An 11,256-nucleotide genomic window follows, 5' to 3' on the forward strand; every position below is an offset into this window, starting at 1 on the left:
ATATTTGTGAATCTTTAAATCCTGGTCTACCTTTGGTGGAGACTTAGGTGACAGCTGTGCTTTGTCACATGTGCCCTGAGTGTAGGGCTCAGCAGTCCAGTGTCTGACTTTGCAGACCTCAAAGATCCTAATGGTTAGAAAAAGGAAGGGTTGTTGGAAACAAGACCCCATCTTGCTGCCAGCTCAAACTGTGTTACATTGATACAGGATGAATGTGCTATTCCACATTTATGACATAACTTACTCATCCGCTTGCTGAACAGATTATTTTCATTCATTCAAAAAAATTCCAGGATTTTCATTTGAGACCACATAGTTGGATCTGGTTATATGAGCTATCTGATTTTTTTTCTTGGAGGAATGGGTCTGTATCATGGTTTTAGAACGAGCTGCATGTGTTACTGCTCTCTGGTCTAAAAGCAGCAGACCTTCCTTACGGTTTCTGTCATTCCAAACTGCTTTTCTTTCTGTTTTCTCCCTGAAACAGCTTCTACCCTAACACAGACCGAGGGGACATGTTCTAGGTTCTGCTTTTCTTTCGAAGATACTGTTGCTTATCTGCGTTTTCTTGGGCATTAATGCGCTTTAAAGTCTTCCTTTTCTTTCACTTTGCAAAAATTTTGCAGAAGCCTCGATAAGATAACATCCACACTGTTTCCAGCAGACAGCCAGGAGTCCATTTTGCTCCCCGGTGGGTAAAGATTCATAGCAGAAGAAAAAGTAAGAGCACAGACTCAGATCTACAGCCCAGTTGGGCTCGGTACAGCTGGCGCAGACAAAAGCTTGCAGGTCTGATTCTCTGCGTTATCTGCGTCTGCTGAAATCTTCCTTCCTAAATGCCGATCAGCCATGTGATGTTGTGGCTTGATCTCTTTTTTTTTTTCCCTAATGATGCAGCGCACCCACAGGACCTTGAGGCATCTCACCCAAATCTTATTAAAACTGCTGGCATGGGAGTATGCATTAGCTTAGAGTTAAGCACAACCATAAGTTTTACAAGATCCAGGTCCACCGAGTTCCAACGCGAGCCTTGTGTGTGCACAGTGCCTGCCACCTTATCGCAGAGCCACGTCATGCTCTTTTACCTAAGAGTAACCTCAGAGAAGATGATATCAAGTGTGGGGGAGAGAGAGACTGCAAGCAGAGCTCTTTTCAAGCAGACTGCTCTGGGAGAATGGGGTATGTGCAATTTTTCCTACACTGCTTTTCGGTGCAACCCGATTGACTTTCATCACTCACTGTTGGTTGGCTCTCTAACACAAAGTTAAAGGAGATGTTTTACAAAGCCAATCACGCTGTGAGTGTTGGCTGTTGCTCAGACGCAGTTGGCAAATGCAGCAAGATAATCACTGGTTTTAATTACAAACACAAGTAAGTTTGTTTAGCCAGTCATTCTGTAATCTTTGCCATTCTTGGCTTTCCAATCACCATCTGAATGTGGTCAGAAACAGGGCCGGGTGAGTGTTTTTGGGCACCTTCTGCAGGGAGATGGAGGTTGAACTGCTGCAGAAGGGCCTGGGAATTAGTTGTCTCCAGCCTCTGATCAAGCCTGAAGATTGTTATGGAAAGAACTGTTCTTGCTTGGCACCACTAAACCCAGTTTTAGGAGCTGGCAAGAACAGCTGTGGGAGGTAAAGGTTTTCAGGATTGGGCTTGTATGCATTTGCAGGGTCTTTTAGTGGCATATGCTGCTCAGCTGCCTCTACATGCTGCGTGGCCACAGCCGAGCGTGAAGTGGAGACACTGCATTGAGAGCGCTGCCTGGAGCGTCCAGTGTCCTGCTGAACAGAGAAATGGTAGAGGAAGAGGAGACTGGGGGTTTTCCTCTCTTTGCTGATGCCATCCTGTGTACCTCGCCGAGTTGCTTCATATTACTGAGCCCCTTTCTCCCATCTGCGGCCTGGCAGATGACTATTAGCTCATCTTCTGAAACAGAGTAAAGTGTTAGGTCTGTTCAGTTTTATTCAGCATTGAAACCTTTCAGCTGTAAGAGTCATATGGCTTTTGAGCTCTGAGGAACCTATGGCTGTTTGTGATGGGTAGAAGGCACCGTGCCCCCCTTGCTTTCCACCTCACTTACCTTTGTGTCTTGCCTGATTACCTGGTCAGGAGCAAACATGCTCCGCCACACTGGTTTGATAACCAGCTCTACAGTTCCTATAGTTACTGCTTTTTTGTTGTAGCTTAATGAAGGAAAGTAATTTTATCTTTTGAAGGCAGTGGAGTTACGCTGGGCATTGGTTTGACTTGGTTTTGCATTCGCTGCAGGAATTAGGTGGAGCCCTCAGGTTGATGAAAACTCCCTTTGCAGCTCAGCCATCAACAGGAGGAGTAATTGCTGCAGCCAAACTCTTTACAGAGCATCATCTTGGCTGGCACATGCCAGAGGACTCATTATAAGGAGGCTGTTTGGTTAAAATCACTGTAGTCAACCAGGTTCCTTGCTGGTGCTACGGCTGGCCTCTTCAGTATGAAAACTCGAAGATTGACTGCAGCTCCAGCCCACCGTTCAGGCTCTTCTCCGTGCAGCTGTGTGTTTGCTCTGCACAGCTCTCCTTCTGTGCTGCACTGAGTGCCCACCACAGCTGGGGTTGTTTATATGTTATACTTTATCGTATATTATATTTTAATGCACCAAAAATTATTTATTAACACCTTGATCTTTAACTTTTTTAGGGATTTATGAGCATGTTTTGCTGGAGGCAGCATTGAGTGAATGGCTTGTATCCACAGCTTTGAGTGGCTGTGTTTATGGTACTGGGAAGGTGCATGGGGCAGAGGTGCACCGGGGCAGCTGTCTTGAGGATTTATTTGTGGGGACAGCAGCTCATTACATGCTTGACAAGTCCTGCTCGCTCCAGTATTTATTGTCTCCCTGTTATTTGGTGGGAGATGTCGGGGCAGAAGTTGCTGACTTTATTAACTGTTCAAAACAGGACGCTGAATCACATCCTGGCAAGGCTGTAGCATCCTGCCTTAGCGTGCTCCATACAATGGGGAGGCAAATTCACAGGCTCGTGACCCTTGGTAACTTTCTGGCCCGTAGGTGTGGCTGTGAAAGCTGATGGAGATATAATTAGGCCTTTACATTTTGTGGTGGGTTGTGTGGGGATGTTCAAAGACCATGGAGCCGAGGAAGCATGCACTTATTTGACACTTATTTAAGATCTATCCTTTCCAGGAAACTCTTGCTGACTTGAAGTTGAGCAATGCAAGTTTACTTGGATGTAGGTAGAGTAACAGCAGGAGGCCTGCCAGTTTGAAGATGTGGTGGTCAGACCCTTTTCGGAATTGTATATAAATCTCCTTCCCCCGCCCCCCTCCCCGAAACCTCAGCAATTTGGCAAAAAACAAAACAACTGGCCCTGTTATCAAAAGTACTGGCTTTGCACTGAACATTTTTTTTTTTTTTTTTTCTGTAAAAGGCCAGCGTGGTTACTGTTTATTTAGGTGTTAGAGCTGGGTCAGGAAAATACTTTGGTTCCAAATGCCTCTTGATTTTAAGTACCTTAGTCTTTGATAATCAGTTGCCAAGATCTGCGAGTCAGGGATTTCTCATACAAATCAGAGCTGTGGTCTGCCCGACAAGTGCTCTTAAGATGTTTCTGGAGAACATGAAATGGACAGAACACCTTCACAGGCATGGCTTTACTTTTAATGAAGAGAGTGTTGAGTTTTTATTTCCCAAACATTTATGCATCTCTCTGCAGCATTTAAGTCCCTGATGCAGAATCACTTTACTACTACACAAAAAAAAACAGAAAGCAAAATAAGCCAAAAATAAGCCCAGCCTCAAATGGATTAGGATGCAAACTGCATCTGTTAGTTGTTTAGGTTTATCGAGGATCAGAAGGACTCTTCTCTGCAGAGCTTGTCTTCCCTCTCTGAAAGTTTTAGAGTTGCAGTACAGGCAGAAGTCAATGGTGTTGAGCTTGTGCAGCCCAGACAGATCTGCATCAGGTCTCTGTAACGTAGGGTATGAACATCCATAACCAAGGTATGAGCTGGCAGCGGTTAACGGCTTTGCCGGAGCTGCTTGTGTGCATAGACATCTTCCCCTTGCAGCCAGTGCAAAGGTTTATCTTTTGCCGCAAGAGAGGTAGGTTTCCCTGCCTTCTTCCTGGGACAGGAGCAGGAACACAAACCGCGCCTGCGGAGCAGCTGGTGTGCTGTGTGTGCGTACCCACCTCGGCTGGTCCTCGCCGTCAGCATGTCAAGGTATTGCCCATCGCACCAAACTCTCCCCAGAGTCCCAGTACTGACCTAACAGTTGTTGTAGGACCCGGAGTCTATGCCTGACGCTCATCTCACTAGTACAGAGACCTTGCGCAGAGGGACTCACCAAACTGACAAACCTGCCAAAACCACACCAGCTCACCTATGTTTCTCGAAGAAATCTTTGCTGCAAGAATCGCTAGTGATGGCAGCTGCTGGGGGATCTGTGGTGGCATGCTGCTGACCGCTGGGCAGAAAACCTCTGGGGCTTAGCATCAGGGGCCAAGGCATCCAGAAATGCAGGGAACAGGACAAAACGTGCCTTTCAGATTTTCCAGAAAGCTGCCAGGCTGCTTGTTTGCCCTGTCTGCCATCCAAACGGTCATGTCCAACACTCGCGCCCCTGCGGAGACTGCTGCCTGTGGGGCTGCTCGCAGTGTGCCTGCATGTGGGCATCTCCCTCCCAGCCCTGCAAAATTTCTTGCACTACAGATGTCTGCTTCTCTCTGCAACACCGATTCTGCATGTAAAAGGTGGGTTTGGAGTGGAGGGGAAGACAAAGGATGATCCTGAGGTTTTTACCAACGCTTTTCTGTCTTGAGGTGGCTTTGCCCCCGGTCTTCTAATTTCTGGGGTGCGCCTCCTCCCCATGGGGTGCTGGCTGCATACTCTTGGGGGAGCTGGGAAGGCAGGCTGAGGTCTAGCTAAACACTAGAGGGGGTGTTGGGGTTGAGCTAGAACTTTTCTCGCTCTGCTTTTACCCCGCATGATCTGTCTAGATTTATTTTATTTTATTTTTACACATTACCAATGTGTCAAGTACTCCCTGGTCTCTGCTGCCTTTTTTGGAGTCATTCTGAAACCCAGCAGCTAAGCTATTTTTTGGGTTGCTGTGCCACCACTGCCTGTAGGGTTCTCAGTCGTGCTTCCTATGCTGTTGTCTCTGTCCTGGCTGACCTTCACACACGCCGCTTGGAAGCTGCTTTCTTAATCCTTGAAACTATTATTCACCTTCCTTTCCTTTTCCAGTGGCGCCGCTGGAGAGTTTCCACTTGTTTCTCTGGCCTGTCTCTGGGAGACACCAGTGAGTGGGTGAAATGGGGTGACTTAATAAAATAGTTTAAAGGATTAAAACAATGAGTTGATGGGAGGAATGCAGGAGGATCGGCCGATGTGCTGACAGCTCGGCTGGGAAGGAGGATGGGAGCAGGATCGGCTCCTGCCCAGGGGTGCGGGCGGGAGGCTCTGCTTTTGATGTGCCTTCCATGACAGGAGCCTGGGGGCCAGCATCATCCCACCTCTCCTTTAGCTTGGACCACGCTCTGAGACACCTCCCCAGCGCTCCTGGGCTTGTGGTCTGTCCTCCTCCCTACTTGCGGTCACGGAACAGCTATGGCAATAACATGGCAAAAACAACATCCAGAAAAGTGACTTGTAGGAAAACACAGGGTGTCTTTTGGGTCTTTTAGTGTGGGGGAAGAAGGGAACCAGTGTTCTGGGAATAGCTGGCTTCCCTCAGACCACCAGGATGCTGCATGGCAGAAGGTGCAGTAGGCTGGAAAACGGCGTTGTTGCTAACGCTGGCACCTCTGTATATGCCTCTTGCGCTTCCCTGTGCCGGCTGCCGCCTTCCCTAGCCTTGCCCTTTGAGCCCCTGAGCCTAGGCAAGCGTGAGCCGCTCTGTGTAGCTGCCTGGAGAAGCATTGCTCAGCCCTCGCCGCAGGGTGGGCGGTCGAGGGGCTGCCGCAGAGGGCTGGGGTCAGTCCCCGGGCGCACGCTGGGGACATGGGGGCTGGGAGTGTCTCTAGGGTCAGTACTCCTAAGAGTGAGAGAAAGGTTGCTTTATAGCAGCTGAATGGGCAGTCGTGCATTCTGAGGTTCAGAGAGGATCTGGCCCCAGCCTCCTGAGGCAGTGGCTATCACAAAAATGACATCATGTTTCGGTGGGAATCTCAGAAATGCTCGTTGCGATTCAAACTGTTAGTTCCAAGCGCATCACATAGCTGGGTGATGCTGTGATCAACCTCATGCCTTTTTGAACTCTGCGATTACTGGGATGAGCAAAAAGGATTTCTTTTTTCCTTGTGAAACAATCTCTTATTTTATTTGGCTTTTCACCATCCAAGTACTAGGGATTCCTAGAATTTTCTCTTTCCTGGCCGCTTGGGAGCTGTTCTGCTAACTTATTTTGCGCAAGTCTGCTGGAACAGGGAGCAATCCTGCTAATTTGTTTGCTTCCCTCTTCCTGCCCTTTCTCTTGGACGGTTTATCCGAGCTGCTCCTGCCTTGCCTGCAGGCACAGCCCGGGTCCCGCTCTGCCCTCGGAGCTGTGTGCCGCCCCAGCGTGGGGTACGCACGGCTGACCTGGTTCAGCTCCGTGCAGAGCTGGGGTGATCGCTGCCCAAGCCCGATGCATCGCTCACCCGGTGCGCAGGAGCGGCTAGAGGCACATCATCATGAGTCTATTTATGTTAGGAAATTAGCTTTTGTGGGCTTCATGATTGATTTCATTTTTTTCTTTTTCCTCTTTGTGCTCGAGAAGCGTTTGTATCTGGTGCTGTGAATGGCCCACAGTGTCTCAAACCCTTCTTAGCATTCTTGCGCTGTGGATGTGGCCCACGCCTTTCAGCCAAACAATACATGCTCAGACTCCCCTTTTGTTGCTGCGCTGCTAAAAACATGAGAGCGAAGCCTGCCGGGTCTTCCTGCCTGCCTGACCATCTCGTCCTCCTTTGAAATAGGTGGGGAGATGTTTGCCCCTGCGGGGAGGTATTACAAGACCCCCCCCTCAGCAGGGGCTGCTGCCTGGCCCCCTTGCAGGCAACTTTTTGCCATTGCCTGATGGTGCCCCAGCTGCCCCTGAGGAAGGCGAGATGTTCTCCATGTGTCTGAAGGAACGTCAGACCTTGCTGTGGTTCCCAGCTTACATTTTGGGTTTCTTCTTGGGGTGACTTGTCTTCAGCTCAAGAAGTCTGAGTGATGACTTTTTATAGCCCATCCAAGCCTCACCCCAACATAGCCATGAGTATGGAAAGAGCCTTCCTGCCTTGCATTTTTTTGTAATAAAATAGTATTTCAGAAGACAAACATTTCCAAAAGTTGTCCTGAAGGTTGCCGCTGCCTGAGATGCATCACAGATTTCAGCAGAGGCAGAGCACCGCAATCCAAGCGATGCTGGCAGCTCTCGCCGACTTTAGCAGGTGTATTGGGCACCTGCAGTTCGGATCACAGGTCAGTTTATCAGCATATCACAAAGTCTCTGCATGTATGCAATAGCAATTTGTTTTAGAACAGCACTGGACGTGTTGAAACTGGGTCTTTCTGGGTCCTGTTGCATGCGGAGCGCTCTGCTTGTCCCTCTGCACAGCAGCCCGCTCCGTGTTGAGTTAAGCAGGGATGGTCATGGCGATACGCTCAGCTATATTTGTAAAGGTGATTCCTTTATGTTTTGTTTAATCTTTCTGTGTCACCGGACTGTGCATGACTGGTGTGTGACACAGAGCAAAGGCCACTTGGAAACACACAAAGTACTTTTTTAAAAAGCATGAGAAAGTACCTGCTGCTGCTTTTAAAGGCTTTCATTTCTGTTTCTCGGGTTGTACAGTAGCATGTGAGCGAGTAGCTTTGAAGTTCATTTTTCCCTGGCGCTGTTTTGTGTCGCTCAGACCCCTTCTGAAGGCCTCTTTCTTGCTCAGGAAGTGTTATCTGATGTGCCTCCTATCAAGCCAAAGCAAGCAGTCAGTGTGCTTTAATTGTCAGCTTGGCTTGGGAAGCAGGGGCCGTGTAGCTGCCGCCTTGTCTTCCTGCTATTTCTCTCCCCGCATCTTCCTTTCTATTTGATGTGCTCATTTCCAGTTTAGTTTACGTTGTTATTTTGGGGTATGACTGCATGATGGCCCTCTGGCTTGCTGCAGCGGTGTCCTGTCTTAAAATCCACCTTCTGGCATGTTGAGGGCCTGGCCGGGCTGTGGGAGCATCCAAGGGGACTGGCTCGGTCCCTGAGCTGCGGCACCACGGCAGAGGGGTGCACCGGGGAGGCCCCTCTCCAGGGCTGCATTTCATGTTCTTGCTTAATTGCCTTGAGGTGGCTGGGCTTTTTCCAGACTGAGCAGAAAACGGGGGAAGAAAAGGGTAAAAATCGGTTCTCTTCCTCCTTATCAAAGGGGCTGTGGAAAAGGGAAATGTGTTTAATTTTGTGGTGCTTGGGAGACCTGCTTTTTCCTCACCTTATCAATTTGGAAACGTTTTGAGCAGAAAATGCTATAAAACCCCAGGAACTGGGAGGCACCACCATGTTCACGCCTTTGTAAAATTGCAATCAATTTTGAGAGAAGCTTTCCTCCCCCCCCCAAAAAACACAGACCTGGTTGCAGGAGGGCAGCTCCTCTGGGCACAGGGAGAGGTCTGCATGCAGTGGGTAGGAAGGGCAGGACAAGCGTGCCTGCTCCTAACCATGGCGTTGATGGATGCTTGGGTGAGGGGGTGTTCCTGCTCCAACCCTGCATCTGGGCAGCCTGCTGTCAGATGAGCCCAGAGGCCATCGCTGTTCTCCAAGCGCCCTGGCTCAGCCCTGATGGATAGATGACCTTCTCTGCCCCTGTACTGCGCGTACGTTTTGTTCCATTAATGAGGGGGAAATTAGGATACTTAATTTGACAGAGATTTAGTGCTTGGAGAGCCTGGTGGTTGTGGCCCTGTGCCTGGGCAAGGCTTCATTGCAGAGCTTTTCTGGAACATGGAGCTCTGCGCCTGAGCAGCACAAGCGCATGACAGGTCAACAACACGGGAGTTGCTTAAGATAAAAGGTTAAAGAGAAAGAGAGGAAGCTTCAGGTGGGAGCAGATATCTTGAAAGGACATCTAGAATATTATCTCTTTGGGATAGGAGGATGCAACTTAAGTGTAACAGCCAGGCAGAGGTGAGCTCTGGATGTTAGCTGATGGACCCATCAGGTGCATGTGCCTTGGTCCGCTGGTGGTGCTGGGCTGCTCCTGAGGACAGCCCATGCCCAGGTGTGCGAGGAGCAGCTCCCCACTCTGCTCCCTGAGCTCTCTGCTTCCAGGCCTGCCTCTGGCTGGAATGTGGGGCTGACCGTATCCTCAAGGAAAATGCAAAGCAAAGCCAGGCAGAGTGCAAGTCTGCTCGTGCTCACTATGTGAACTCAGCACTAAAATATGCTCTAGGAGCAGAGCTGTAAGCAAGCGGATCTGAACAGCACTTGCACTAAGTGGGCTTCTTGGTTGTGATCAGCAGCAAACACAAAGATCACAAGTTTATTACAGCTCCAGAAATACCAAGCGTCATTGCAGGTGTGGTGATAAGCCAGGCGCCTTGGGCATCCTGTGCACCGAGCAATCCTGCGGCAGTTCTGGGAGCAGCAGGGATACCCGGCCAGACACGAACTCTTAATGTTTCTGTGTTCTGCCTCTTTTAGCTAGATACTTTTTTTCAATTCTTAGACTAGCAAGGGACTGCTGAATCAACCTCAGGCTTGGCTGTGTCTTCCCAGGGAAAGTGGTTTTCTCTCTACTAACCTCTGTGTAAGGATATTTATTTTGAGATGAGTTATGTAGCTATAAGATATATTAATAGAGTGTTTTCTTGTGTCCTGCAAGATGATTACATCTTATGTGAGATCTCCCACTAAAACAGGGAACTCAAATACCCAAGGCATACAAGGTTTCTTCCTGGGACACACCACAGCCTGAGCCACAATGGCAAAGCAAGCTGCTTAGGGAAAATTGTTCTGTGACTGGCAGCTGGCTTCCAGCTTGCTCTGTCTGTCCAGTAACACGAGCAGCTCTGTCTCTTGTTACGAAACCAAGTATTTTTAACAGATTGCTTATTGGCATTTGTGGACCCGGGGGGGGCGGCATTTTGTAATGATTAAAAGGCACTGCCTATTGTGTTCTTAAGCAACTTGAAATGTAATGGATGTGTGTTGCAGCCACGCTCTTCTGGAGCTTTCCCAAAGGGGAAGAAATATGTCCTTTTCAAGTTGAGCAGCACGGAGTCAACGGATGGAGCAAGGGACAGTGAAGCAGGAGATGCTGGAGCCTGCTCTCAGCGGTGCTGTGGCCATTAAGCACTCTCTCCTTGCCAGCCCTTGGGTGCCATCCCTCTGGGTGCAGAAGGGCCCCTGCTTTACGGACAGCAAAGCACCATAGCTGTCTGTACCCTCCCACTGACACCCTCAGCATTTCCCAGATGCTTGTAAGGATAGGTTTTTACCCCCTTAGGGGGTTAATGCCGTCAGTTTGGTAAGCTGAGGTTATGGAGTGGAAAGGGGACTGGTCTGCGGCTGTACTGGAGCACTAGGGAGCCCCAGGGTCCCGGGGCTGTGACAAAACGCGTGGGCTCTGCGTTTATTTGAGAGCCTGAAGGGACTCCTGTAAAGTAGCTGTGCTGGTCAGGATTCCTGGAAGGTCATCCAGGGAACGGGTGGTTTCTGTTGTGCGTGCCGGTCGGGTAAAAATTCACAGAAAGCTGCTTCTCCCCCTGGTTAGGCTAGTGGTACTGGTGAGACGCAAGCATGCGGTTATGGCTTATGCCTAGAGAAGGAATTAGTCAGGGGTCTGTAAGAAACAAGTCTTCAGTGAATTTGATTATAGCCAGCCACTAACAAATAAATACCAAGCCACCTGAAAGACTTTCTTGTTCAGTAGCAGCTCAGTAACTCGCGAGTCACTCTGAAAATCAAACCGTGGTAGCTGTACAGTAAGCAAAGAAGCATTTTAATTTGACAGCTAATGCCTTTGTCATATGTATATTGAAGTGGTGGCATGCAGTGTTTTAATTGTAAAGAAACAAACCGGCATTAGTCAATACGATGCTTTTTATCCAGTTGTGTCCCAGGGAATATGGACTTTCTACAGCGGCAGGCTGCTTTGCTTTGTGGTTGCTGATAGGCGCTGCGTTGCCTTCAGAGCATGCGGGAGGAAGCAAACAAACAAACAAGTCTGGAGGAGGGAAATGATTAGATGAGCCTCAGCTGGTTTTTTCCCCTCTTGAATGGCCCTCTTTCATCAGGATATGTTAGGA

This window comes from Pelecanus crispus, chromosome 11 (assembly GCF_030463565.1).
Source record: "Pelecanus crispus isolate bPelCri1 chromosome 11, bPelCri1.pri, whole genome shotgun sequence".
In the NCBI taxonomy this organism is placed as follows: Eukaryota; Metazoa; Chordata; class Aves; order Pelecaniformes; family Pelecanidae; genus Pelecanus; species Pelecanus crispus.